General features: G+C 39.1%; 1 long non-coding RNA gene across 1 annotated transcript; it reads right to left on the bottom strand.

Moving 5' to 3' along the window:
• Positions 1-382: 382 nt before the first annotated feature.
• LOC134853322 (uncharacterized) lies at positions 383-11,277 on the bottom strand. Its single transcript, XR_010164341.1, has 3 exons — positions 10,474-11,277; positions 10,090-10,285; positions 383-630 (listed from the first exon to the last, which is right to left on the bottom strand). It is a non-coding gene; the product is annotated as an uncharacterized LOC134853322 (long non-coding RNA).
• Positions 11,278-11,591: the final 314 nt, after the last annotated feature.

Below are 11,591 nucleotides of genomic sequence, written 5' to 3'. Positions count from 1 at the left end.
CTGTCAAATTATGCGATTTTAATCAAATTCTACCGTTTTTTTAATGTTTTTGAAAATCTTATAAAACGCATTTGATGGTGCGGCGCCTCTTCACTCAAATTTCATCTGATTTACAAATTTTTCATTTTGTTTGACGAAAAGTAAATCTAACCTGATTTTGGATTTATTATAAAGGCGAGAATATTTGAGGGCAGGGATTAGACTAAATTTTTGACGGAAAATGCTGATAAAAATTGAACTCCCTTACAGCGTAAGAATTTTTTTTTTTAAATGGAGCTGACTGACACACTGTTGCATGCAAAAGATAGATTTTTCGAACGAAACTTTTACACGATCTGGTTTAAAACTAAAAAATTGCTCCTTCTTTTCAATTCTGAGGGATTCGAAATGGAGAAATCATCAAACTATAGAAATTCTGATAATAAATATCAATTTTAAAAAATCTCGAAATATTTTCTGCCAAAGATTGTTCTCAGTCATCTCAAAGTTTTCTCTCCTTTTTATATCAATGAGAAGTAATCACTTCCACATGTCAAGGTTTCTTCAAGTTTCCATTGATCACAAGCAACTCGTGCTTCTTCTTGCCCCGCACTCTTATCGCACAGGCCATCGCTCGTACTCATATTAAAGCTAAAAATGAGCGTAACTTATTATCAATACGATTTACAGCGGCCCGCATATTAGCATGTGTGTCAATTAGCATACCCATGAACAAGCATATTGATTAAATAATTGCTATTTCAAAATCTGATTACTGATATTTTATATTTTCACCAGTTTGAAATTAGCCTATTTTATAAGTAGGCGAAAAATAAAATTTTATCGAAATTGCTCAATTTGCAACAAAAATACATGTTTGTAGTAAACGTGCGCTGTACTGGAATCAGCCTGTTTATCCAAAATGCAAAACTTTAGGCACAATCTGCAAATTTTAGCGGAATCCGGTAACATACAATTATGTGATAAAAAAGTTTAAATTGTTAAAAAACAAACTCTCATCAATTTTTAATTATTGATATATAGATTTACTATGGATATTGACATAATGTTTTTTTATCGTACAACAGTTTTCATCCTGATTGTTTTTGAACTGTGCTAGGTAGTTTAGAGATAAACGTGAAGTCGTTAAAATATGTTTTTGAAGAATAATCACCAGGCAGCGAAAAGCACAAGTACCTCTTTTTACTTGTTTTTATTTTTTTATCTTGAATAAACAGTTTCAGCCTTACAAATTATTGTAAGTGTTAGTTATGGATCATGATTGATTAGTTCTAAGTATTCTACAGAGAAAGTTATCATGAATATAATCGGATATAATAAATACTTGTTTTGAACTGATTCCACACATCCGGGGTAGAAAGTTTAGAAAGTTTTAAAGGCTTTAGTTTATTCTTGTGAAGGATGGATGGAAAAATTTCTTGAATTCTCTTTGGAGCAGATTCTTTTCGAAGCAGTGGTTGCACGAAGAGAGAGAAAAAAACAGTTGCTTGTGTTGTGATGTAGTTGTCTTCATTGAGAGAGAAGTAGTGCAGTTGCTCGTTTTGCAGAAGTGGGTTTCGTGCATCGTGATTGAGTTGAGGAATTGAGTCAAGGTTGCAGCATTTAATCGAGACGCATAGATTTCTTTGAGTAGAGCGAGACTACGGGCATTATCAACTACTCATCGAATAGCAAGATAGGGGTTAACTTTTCTGTGTGAAGCGCCAAGTGACTAGGGCTCGTATGTTTGAGTTCAAAATTGAGTTAGCACTTGTTCTATTTGGATGGACACCTTCGCTGCGATACTTTCTCCGAACTTTAAATCCTGTGAGCGTTGTGACTACGGCAACAAACCAATGTATTTGCCATTCCAGAGTGCGAATTTCATCGAGTTTCATCTCTCTTCGCTGCTCGTTCCTTTTGCTCTAAGAAATCTTTTTATAGTATACAATTATATCTGCAAATTGTTAGTGAATTCAGTTTTAGTTATGAGTTTTCGTTAATTGTTTTCGCAAAAGCGTTTTCATTAGTTTCGGTTATTTTAGAGAGTTCCTCACACTAGAGCTACTCTTAGTAATTTTTAAGGGTTGGGATCTTAGCACATGGTGGGCACATACACTTCGAGCGAAGTCATTCAGGTGGGCGAGGCCAGAGGAGTGTGTACTTTAAGCGTCTCTTTGATCAGAGTCTCATTTTGTGTTAAAACTTTTTGTGATTTTTTTCTCAGGTTTTTTTCTCTTTGGTCCTTTGATTGTGTCCTTTTTCAAAAACAGACTGCTTTGCTTTCTGTGTTCTTTCAGTGTTTTTGTGTTTCAAGTGGAAGTGAACACTTTAGTATCGAAATTGTGGAAGTGATCATCAAAAAGAAAATGATCACTTCATTTGCAAAATTATGAATGTTAACATGATGCAAATGTAGCTAGTCAAGAAGAAAATTTTTACAAAATAATATTGTAACAAAAACAATTGTGTCTTCAAATACTTTTAAATTGTTTCCACGATGTTTTTCCATAGGTTGCCATAGAGGGATTTTCATTGAAAATGGATAGAAATCAATTCTTTAATTTAATCTTCATAGTCTTGTATGTTAAGCTACTGTTGGTAAGGTTTGCATTTGTGCTTTCAATTTAGTTCCATGCCAAAAACAGATTATCTGGAAAACAGTTTTCGACATATATGCTGCTGAACCTTTCTTTGGAAATGTATTTTTTGAATTCTCTAGTTCTCGTCAATTGTGTGCTTTTACTACCTGATTTTTTTCGCCAACCAGTGGAGTTAAAGAACTTGCCCTTTAAAGAGCTGTCAGTTTTGAGCTGTCAATTTTGAGCGCCAGTTTGCTCTTTACCTGCTTTTCCTACAAAATTTTACAGTTCATTATGATAAAGTTTCTTCTGAATGCACATAACAGTATTCCAAATTTTCAAAATTTACTTAATACTAATTGTGATATCCCTAAGCTGCGTAGCGTGTTGAGGAATAAAAGTAAGAGAGATGCTGTAAAATTACTGTTCTTGATCTTGTCTTTTAATGAAGTTAGAAGCTGAGATTGGTTACTGTTTTTCAGCATGAGATATGAAACTCTGACCAATTCAACCTTAACGTTTTAACAACATCAAATGGCCTTGACCACACTTATATAATAAGAGCGTAATGGATATAGTTAGCACATATGGTTACTGCAGATGCAGTAGCTAGCAAACTGTCCTCAAGGTTGTGTACTACAGATGCTGCAATACCACATTCCCCCGGGGACCAAATAAATTTTTATCTAATACATTTAAAATTTTATAAATAACAATACTATGAGTTTTCAGCTCAGTTTTTGTGGTGCCATGAATGTTCTGTTTTTGAGTATTTTAACTATAAATTGTTCTTTTCCGTTTCTTTCTTCTTAATTTCTAACGGCACTTTCCACTGCGTGCTTCATGGTTGTGTCGTATCCAAGGCAGCATATCCAAACTTCTTCCGAAATAAATGGCGTTCTAAAAGCTTCAGTCGGGTCTCTATCGGGTTGTTTTTGTTCGTTTTCACATTCGCCAGACCGGATCGGTACTGCTCTAAAGCCATTTCGTTAACGTCTGCCTCGTCGTCCGCGCTAATATATTTGATTGAATGTTTTACGGGGCTACCCAATCTTTTAGGCCCCTGGTTTTTCGTAGTTCGCTTACTACGCCTGACATTCGTACCTCCTTGATCGTCAACCACTGAGTCGTCCGAAATTCTTGACGGAGATCCTTGTTCGCCTGTCGTCTCAGTTTGATCTTCCATCTTAGATTTAATAATCTCATCCGCTGTTCTTTGCAGACCTCTAGTCAACACTTGATCGGCTAGGCTTTGCCATTCTTCGTCTCCCATGTCTTGTTTCTGGAACGCATTCAAGATTGAGCTTGGTGACGTGTCCCTTGTTATGCGCTTCCTAGAATGTCCACTTTTGGTGCCCGAACTGCCTGCACGATCAGCTTGATCCCCATCTGATTTTGTTGGATGAGTAACTTCTTCTGCTGCTACCCCAGCTTTCTTTTTTTATTTACCCTTGTTTTTAAGTGTTTGATCTCTTTTATCTCGTGATTCCCCTACCGGGTTTAGTGCCACCTGTTCTTGCGTCTTTGGTCCGATTGTCTTTGGGCCCCCGAGGTTAGGCTTTGCTCGCTTAATTGTTAGGTTAAGTCCCCCACCAACCGGTGTGTCACGCGATGTTACGACAGTCTCGCTGTTTTGAAACAAGTCTTTTGTCTGTTCACTCGATATATTCCAGTCCTCCTCTTCCGATATCGTGTCCTCCAAGAGCTCGTCATCTTTCTTCTGGTGTTTGCTTTTTGGCTCCTCCAGTGGACTTTTAGCCTTCTCCTTTTGATTTGATCCCTCTTTGAGTGACTTCGTAGGTGAACCTTGTAACTTCACCAGATCACTTTTCCTGTATACTGCTCCTGCAGCTGTTGTCACTGTCTTTGGTGAATCAAAGGCGACCTTTCCCTTGAACGGCTTTGTCAGTGCCGCTCCACTTTTTCTCGTCTCGTCTCTGCGACTGAGGTTTTGGTTGTTCCACTCTGACCCCTTTGGTTTGTCCTCGACAAAACCTTTTTCCCATGAGTAGAGTAGCTCCTTACGAGCTCAGGGTCGATTGTACTCGTGGCATCTACTAGTTGCGAGAGGCTGGGTCCGTCATATCTACGCCGCTCTGCGTTCCAGTCAGCATTCGCCTCAAACAGGTTCCGCAGAGTTCGTGCTCTGTTCCTCTCCTGAGTCGTCAAACTGGCTTGTTTGAATAAGGGCTGACCTCTCTGCTTTTCTGCCCTTTTTTGACAATCTTTAGTGAGTCCCGAGATTGATCAATCCTCTTCTTGAGTTGGCTTGCAGTTAGGGCCGACCTCTCCAGATGCTGCTTATCTAAATTATCAGAGAAATCTACAAATTTATCTCGTATAATTTTAAATTCCGTTTTTGGTAATCTACCAAAGTGTGCTTCAAACGGTGATTTCTGTATGGTTTTCTGTTCTATCCACCGCATGTCCCTAATGATCGTACTGAGACACAATTTAATTGACTTTACATTTTATTCCAGTAACATCACCCCCAAGCGGCTTTTAATGGTTTGAATTGTTCTCTCGACTAAGCCACACCCGCAATGATCGCCCACCGGACAGAACTTTTGTGTTATATTATGTTCGAGACAGAATTTTTTCATGGCTTTTCCTTTGAATCCCGAAAATTGGCCGGTTTTTATCGATTCTGGTATACCGTGTGTATCTATGTACGACCTTAGAAATTTTGTAGTGGACTTTCCCCCCGTTGATTTTGTTACTTTCACCGACGGGAACTTCAAAAATCGATCAATCGCTATCAACAGGTAGATTTTCTTTCCTTTATAATCTTCTAAAGGTCCTGCGTAATCTAACTGAACTTCCTGCCCTGGCTGCGATAGCAGTGGCAATGGTTGAGAAGATTTTTTTGGTAAAATATATTTTTCATTCTTACCATAGCGTGTACATTCTCTACACTCTTCAGCTAGGTTTACGATATCCTTGTGAATGTGGAGCCACCACAAATAATTTGACACGTCAATCATTGCCTCCTGCCCCGGATGTCCTCTATGAATGCGCTTCAAAACTGCTTGACGCAATTGAGCTGGTACTGCTATCCTATTGTCTACGAGAATGCAATCATCGACTACTGAGAGTTGGTTCCACAGCGGGTTTGTGTATGGGCCCATAAGCTCAAATCCTGCCCGATCCTTCCTACCTGTTACGCGACGTAATCGGTCCATCCACACATCCTCCGAAATGAGTTCGGCTAACAGCGTTTTATCGAATAGTTTCGATAAACTAAGGTTTCGATGTCTCCCTTGTCTGCCACTGAGCTTTCCAATTGCGTTTGCCGTTCGTTGATTCTCTTCGAAGGTTGTACTTCGCTCACTTCCGGACCTAGATCGTCATCCTCCGCTGTTAGATCCACTTCTATGATTGATTTCGTTGGTGAGCCTCTTGGGCTGCTCGTGATCATCTGCGTCATTGTCTCTAGTTCTTTGATGTTTCCCGGCATCTGTTGATCTTTGCTGACTAGGTCCCAAATAGATAGCAAGTTTTTCGTTTCTTCAGCGTCTTGATCCCATATTACTGCTCGTGCAACACAGCTGTCCTCGTCAAAGCTGTCTTCCGTTCTTGATTGGTCTCCTCCTGTGTCCTACAGTCTCCGATTCTCAGTGTCTTTTTCGTAATCTTTCCTTCCTCCATTTTTTCTGAGTTTACTTTTCTGTTTGTGACTAAATTAACCGACTGAACTACTCTATTGAAATTGACAAGAGTGTTCTTCTGATTCAACACGTTATTGTTAGTCAAAAAATCTGAATTGCCACAGTTCTCGTTCCGGTCGAGCTTTGTTCGGTTTTTGACCGTTTTGTTGCTATGGCGACCACGCCTGGATTTTAGCAAGTTATCTTCTCTTTTCTGTTTGTGAGAATATTCTAGAACCTTTTCACTCTGAATTGTTACATCAGAATCATTCAGTCGACTGTATAAACAGTCGAGTGCTCTATGAAAGCACTCAATCGAAGTGACCACAAATTTTTCAGCCAATTTTGTTTCCGGCCAAGGTTTTCCGGTTGGTTCTCTAGATAGATAGTCTTCTATCCCCATATCCTTTCCCGGAATATGGACAATTTTGAATTGATAAGGCAGTAATCTGTCCACCCACCTTAATAATCTGGATTGATATGTTTTGTTAGACCTGTTTTCTTCTAAAGCAGATGTTAATGCCTTATGATCAGTAACTATTACAAACTCTTTTTCTAATAAGTAATGTTTGAAACGATCCACTGCCCACACCACTGCTAGCAGTTCAAGCTCATTAGTAGAATACTTTTTTTCTTGATTGTTTAAGTAACGCGATGCGAAAGAAATTAGAACCTATTCGTTCTTTTCCGTCTGTTGCTCTAGGGATGCCCCTAGTCCACTATGGCTTGCATTACACTTGACCCGAGTATCTCTATTCGGGTCATAATAATTCAGTTTAGCAATGTTTGCTACCGCTTTTTTGATTTCCTCGAACACCTCACTATGTTCGGGTCCCCATTCAAATTTTTTTGCTGGGATTTTAATGTTTTTCAGTTTTTTCTTTTTGTTTTCCTCACGCAATAGTGGTCTAAGTTTGTCTGTCAAATTGGCTGCATTCGGTATAAACTTCGCAAGGTGATTAATACTACCTAGAAAAGATCTAAGTTGTTTGAGTAACTTCGGATGCTCTAACTTAAGAATAGCCTCCGTTTTAGTAATTTTCGGGGTAACTCCACTTTCTGAAAGTTTGTGTCCCAGCCAATTAACTTTTGTTTTGAAGAACTCACATTTTGACAGCTTCAGCGATAAGTTTTCCTTAGAACGTCAGTAATTAGCTTTTCATGCTCTATCTCCGATCCTTTTGAGACAATCAGTATGTCGTCCAAGAAACAAAACGTATTCTTAGAATGATTTAACGGCCGATCCATTGCTTTTTGAAATTCGGCTGGCATATCAGCCAACCCATAGAATCCCGACAGAAATCTATACGTGCCCGTAGTTTTCCCCCCTACGATGTTGAAATTACACTGTCTTGCAGTTTGTGGAGTCAACTTTAGCTGACTATATGCATATTTCAAATCTAACACAGTAAAAAACAAGGTACCTGCTGTTTGTGCAGTTACTATCTGACTAACACCATCTAATAGTTCTTCCACATTCGGCATCTGATATTTGTTTTTATATAATTGTCTGTTGATGGGCTTTGCATCCAGAGCCAATTTAATTGACTCGTCTTTCTTCACTGTGATGACAATAGGGGCTATAAAACAATCACTGGTACACTTATCTAACTTCTGAATATGTCCTTCTAATAATTATTTTTCAATTTCCTTCTCGACTTTATCTTGCATATGGATAGGTATCCTCCTCCCTTTTTCTTGAATCGGGCAAAGAGGTGTTCACGACATGATGTACTGATCGTCCTTTTCTATCAAACAGTGATTTAAAATCCTCGTAGAATTTTTCTTTCCACGGCTCCGACTGTTCGCACAGCATTATGTCGAACCGAGATTTCATTTTTGGGGCGGGTCTTTGTGTAGTGGTTATACCCACTTTACTTTGTAGGTCTTACCCCAAAATACGCCTTCGTTCAGTTATTAGAAAAGTGGCCTCTGGAACTTCCCAGCCAGCGGACCGTATGTTGGCCTTCACCGCACCCAATATTGCTATTGGTTTTTTATTATAATCCACGAATTGTGCTGGTAAGTACAATTTTTCAACTGGAGTAAATTGTATTTTTCCTGATGAATCTAGAATCTGTTTCGCCACTGTCCAATTTATAAATGAAATTGGGCTACCGGTGTCCACGGTCATATTTATTATTTGATTATCAATTCGGATTAGAGCCTTCAGTGACTTCATCCTTCCCGATGATGAATCTTTCCGTATGTCAATCTTTTTTGTTTCTAGTTTGTTTACTCCATTACTGCCACTGTTCTCTTTCATTTTCTCGTCGGTGTATCGATTGATCATCTCTATCTGCCTGTCTTTCTGTTCAATTGCCATAACCTCAAATTCTTCGCACGAATTGAATGTTTGAATCAAGTTACATTCTTCCTCAAAACTCTCTGTATTCTCAGTTATTTCACTGACCTGTTGTGACCGGCACATTCGAGCAAAGTGGTTTGGTTTATTGCAGTTCTTACATTGCTTTCCTATTGCTGCACAATTTTTCAAGTGACCGTCTACAAATGGTCTGCCACACCTGTTGCATGGTTTCTTTCATCTGCGTTTTGATTGTTCGATATCGCCCTTCCCTCCTGCTGTTTTCGTCTATTCCTTTCACGATAGGCCTTTCTAGTATTCTGATTCCTGTTTCCTACCACCGGAATTGGTTCTTGTTTGATTTTAATTGGGGGCCCTGATTTGGTTGTTGCTTGCGCAGTACCCAGAGTGGATTTCTGAAACGCTTGTGTCGATTGTTTACTCTGCTCAAATTTTGTGGCACGTTTTATTACTTCTTCGGGAGGTAACGTTTCGAACGTGAGCGTGTCCTGTAATGCTGGACTCCGCATTTTCGAAATAAAGAGATCTCTGACTAACTCATCTTCCAAAGTGTCCAATGCCGACTTCGCTGTTTGAGCAGTTAGTGCTGCATGAAATGATTCTAAAGATTCTCCCATTTCCTGTGATCTATTGAATAACTTGTACCGCTCGTAAGTAAGGCTCTGGCATTTTTCAAAGGTTACTTTTGCTAATCTAACCATCTCTTTAAATTGCAATTTAGAGATCTCCACATGTGGATGTTTTTGAACAAAACGTTTCTTTCCTTCCGTCCCAAACGCAAGAAATAGTCTGGATACTAATCGCTTTTGAACTTCGTTGTAGTAAATATTGTGACCCACTTTAGGTCCTCTTTCTCTCCTCTCTTCATTCTCGGCTGCGACTCGATCTCTTAATAGTCTATCCCGTGCTTCTCTAGCTGCTGTTGCAACATCAGATTCGCCCTCTCTGGGTGTTTCTGGACGGGGTTCCGGCTCCTCTAACACTGGTTTAGGATCTTCCAGCATAACTTCTGGGTTGACATTTTCTTTTACAGTTACCGCCATCAGGAACTGATCTAACCATACTTTAAAATTCCAAGGTGGATCAGAGTTCGCTGTGCTCCAGTAAACGGGAATTCCCATGTCCGTTCTATTGTCCTGAGCAAAAAATCCTGCTGGCTGCGCCATGTGATATCCCTAAGCTGCGTAGCGTGTTGAGGAATAAAAGTAAGAGAGATGCTGTAAATTTACTGCTCTTGATCTTGTCTTTTAATGAAGTTAGAAGCTGAGATTGGTTACTGTTTTTCAGCATGAGATATGAAACTCTGACCAATTCAACCTTAACGTTTTAACAACATCAAATGGCCTTGACCACACTTATATAATAATAGCGTAATGGATATAGTTAGCACATATGGTTACTGCAGATGCAGTAGCTAGCAAACTGTCCTCAAGGTTGTGTACTACAGATGCTGCATTACCACACTAATACAATATAAATTATTACATATTATTACCTAAAAGTCACAATTACATTTACACAGAAAAAAGTGCAATTAGACTACTTTTTTACGGACCTGAACAGAATTTGTGTTTCGTCCGATGCTCCGGATGGTTCGGTACCAGCCCAAACTGCCGCACAACCTGTTTGCACAAACTGTTCATCTGTTTCATCCCGATACTCATCTGACTGTCCAACACGTTGAAAACCAGTCCAAACATACATCCCGTCGAACTCCGCTCCAAAACGACCCTCGTAGAACCAGTGAACACCTGAGCAAAGCTGGGTGAAAAAAATCTGCCAAAAATAATTTCGTAGTTAGGTCGTTTTACAATGTTGGGACACCCAAAATTTTGAAAATAATCTTTATGAAAAAATCTCCCTGATTTAGAGAAAGAAAACCTGTAACCACCTGTTAGGCACGAATTTTAGGGTGTTATTGAAATTTAGCAGAAGAAACCTGAGAATACAGTTTCGCCTGGACCATAACAAATTGCTCGTGCTGTTCCGAAGCTCAGAGCGGAGTCGGATAGTAGACGTGGAGTTTTTTCCCACTTCTCGTGGCACGTTCCTTTTTGCCCGCCAAATAAAGGCCTTGTGCAGTTTCTCGCGTGGGTTTTAAACCGTAAAATTTTTGCCTTGTCGCTGCACGGCCATTCAAAAGTCGAGTTCCAACTTGACCAATCGGTGCAGTTTGAATCAATCACTTTCTCATCGAACCCACATTTTTCCAAGTCGGAGTCGGTATACGCGGCTATGTTGCCACCATAACAGGGTACTTCAAAGTCGGTCGATATCGCATACATAATCAGAGGCGAATCATTCGTTATTCTTATCAGCGAGCTTTCGTCTAATTGTGCTCTCGGGTCGGTGGCGTACAAAACGCATAAAAGGTTCCCATAAGCAATACTTACGCATTTTTTAGTGAAATAACAGCTTTTGACGCATTTTGTTAGATCAACTCCTGAAGTTGTTCTAAGTATGAACTTCGTTGACAATTGAATTCCCGGAAGCTTTTGAAACAGCCCAAACCTATTAACTACTAGCTGTTTAGCCCGAACTAAAAAGGATAGAATTAAGAAAAAGGGTTTCAGACCAGCGAAATTGGACATTACTATATTCGACAATAATATATATATTTTTAAATATCCTTAACAGTACGTTCAATTGTGTTTGGAATCAAGTTTAATGGATTTCACTGAGAATTTTTTTATTGGGAGCTCGTTGATCTAGAGCAGATGCGCTTTTGGTTCCTCTAAATAATTATAAATTAATTCAATAAGACTAAAATGGAATTATAAGCATGTCTAATCAAAGTATTTCCTGTTAAATATTTCAATGAGATTGTATAACTTTAAAGGTTTATGGTACGATGAATATCTTCTACCACTAATTAATTAATAATTCTAATTGAACTTGCTCAAAAAGTCGGAATCGTATTTGAATCTCCTAGTCTCGTAAATTTCTTGTTCCTGGCGCCATGCGCAGACTTGCTAGGTAAAGACAAATTTGCTTGCATCAAGATTTATTGCGCTCTCAAGACGATGCAACATACACAACAACGGAAATAAAACAGCG

The sequence above is a fragment of the Symsagittifera roscoffensis genome, chromosome 8 (assembly GCF_963678635.1).
Source record: "Symsagittifera roscoffensis chromosome 8, txSymRosc1.1, whole genome shotgun sequence".
In the NCBI taxonomy this organism is placed as follows: domain Eukaryota; kingdom Metazoa; phylum Xenacoelomorpha; order Acoela; family Convolutidae; genus Symsagittifera; species Symsagittifera roscoffensis.
This window is presented reverse-complemented; position numbering and strand designations above follow the sequence as displayed.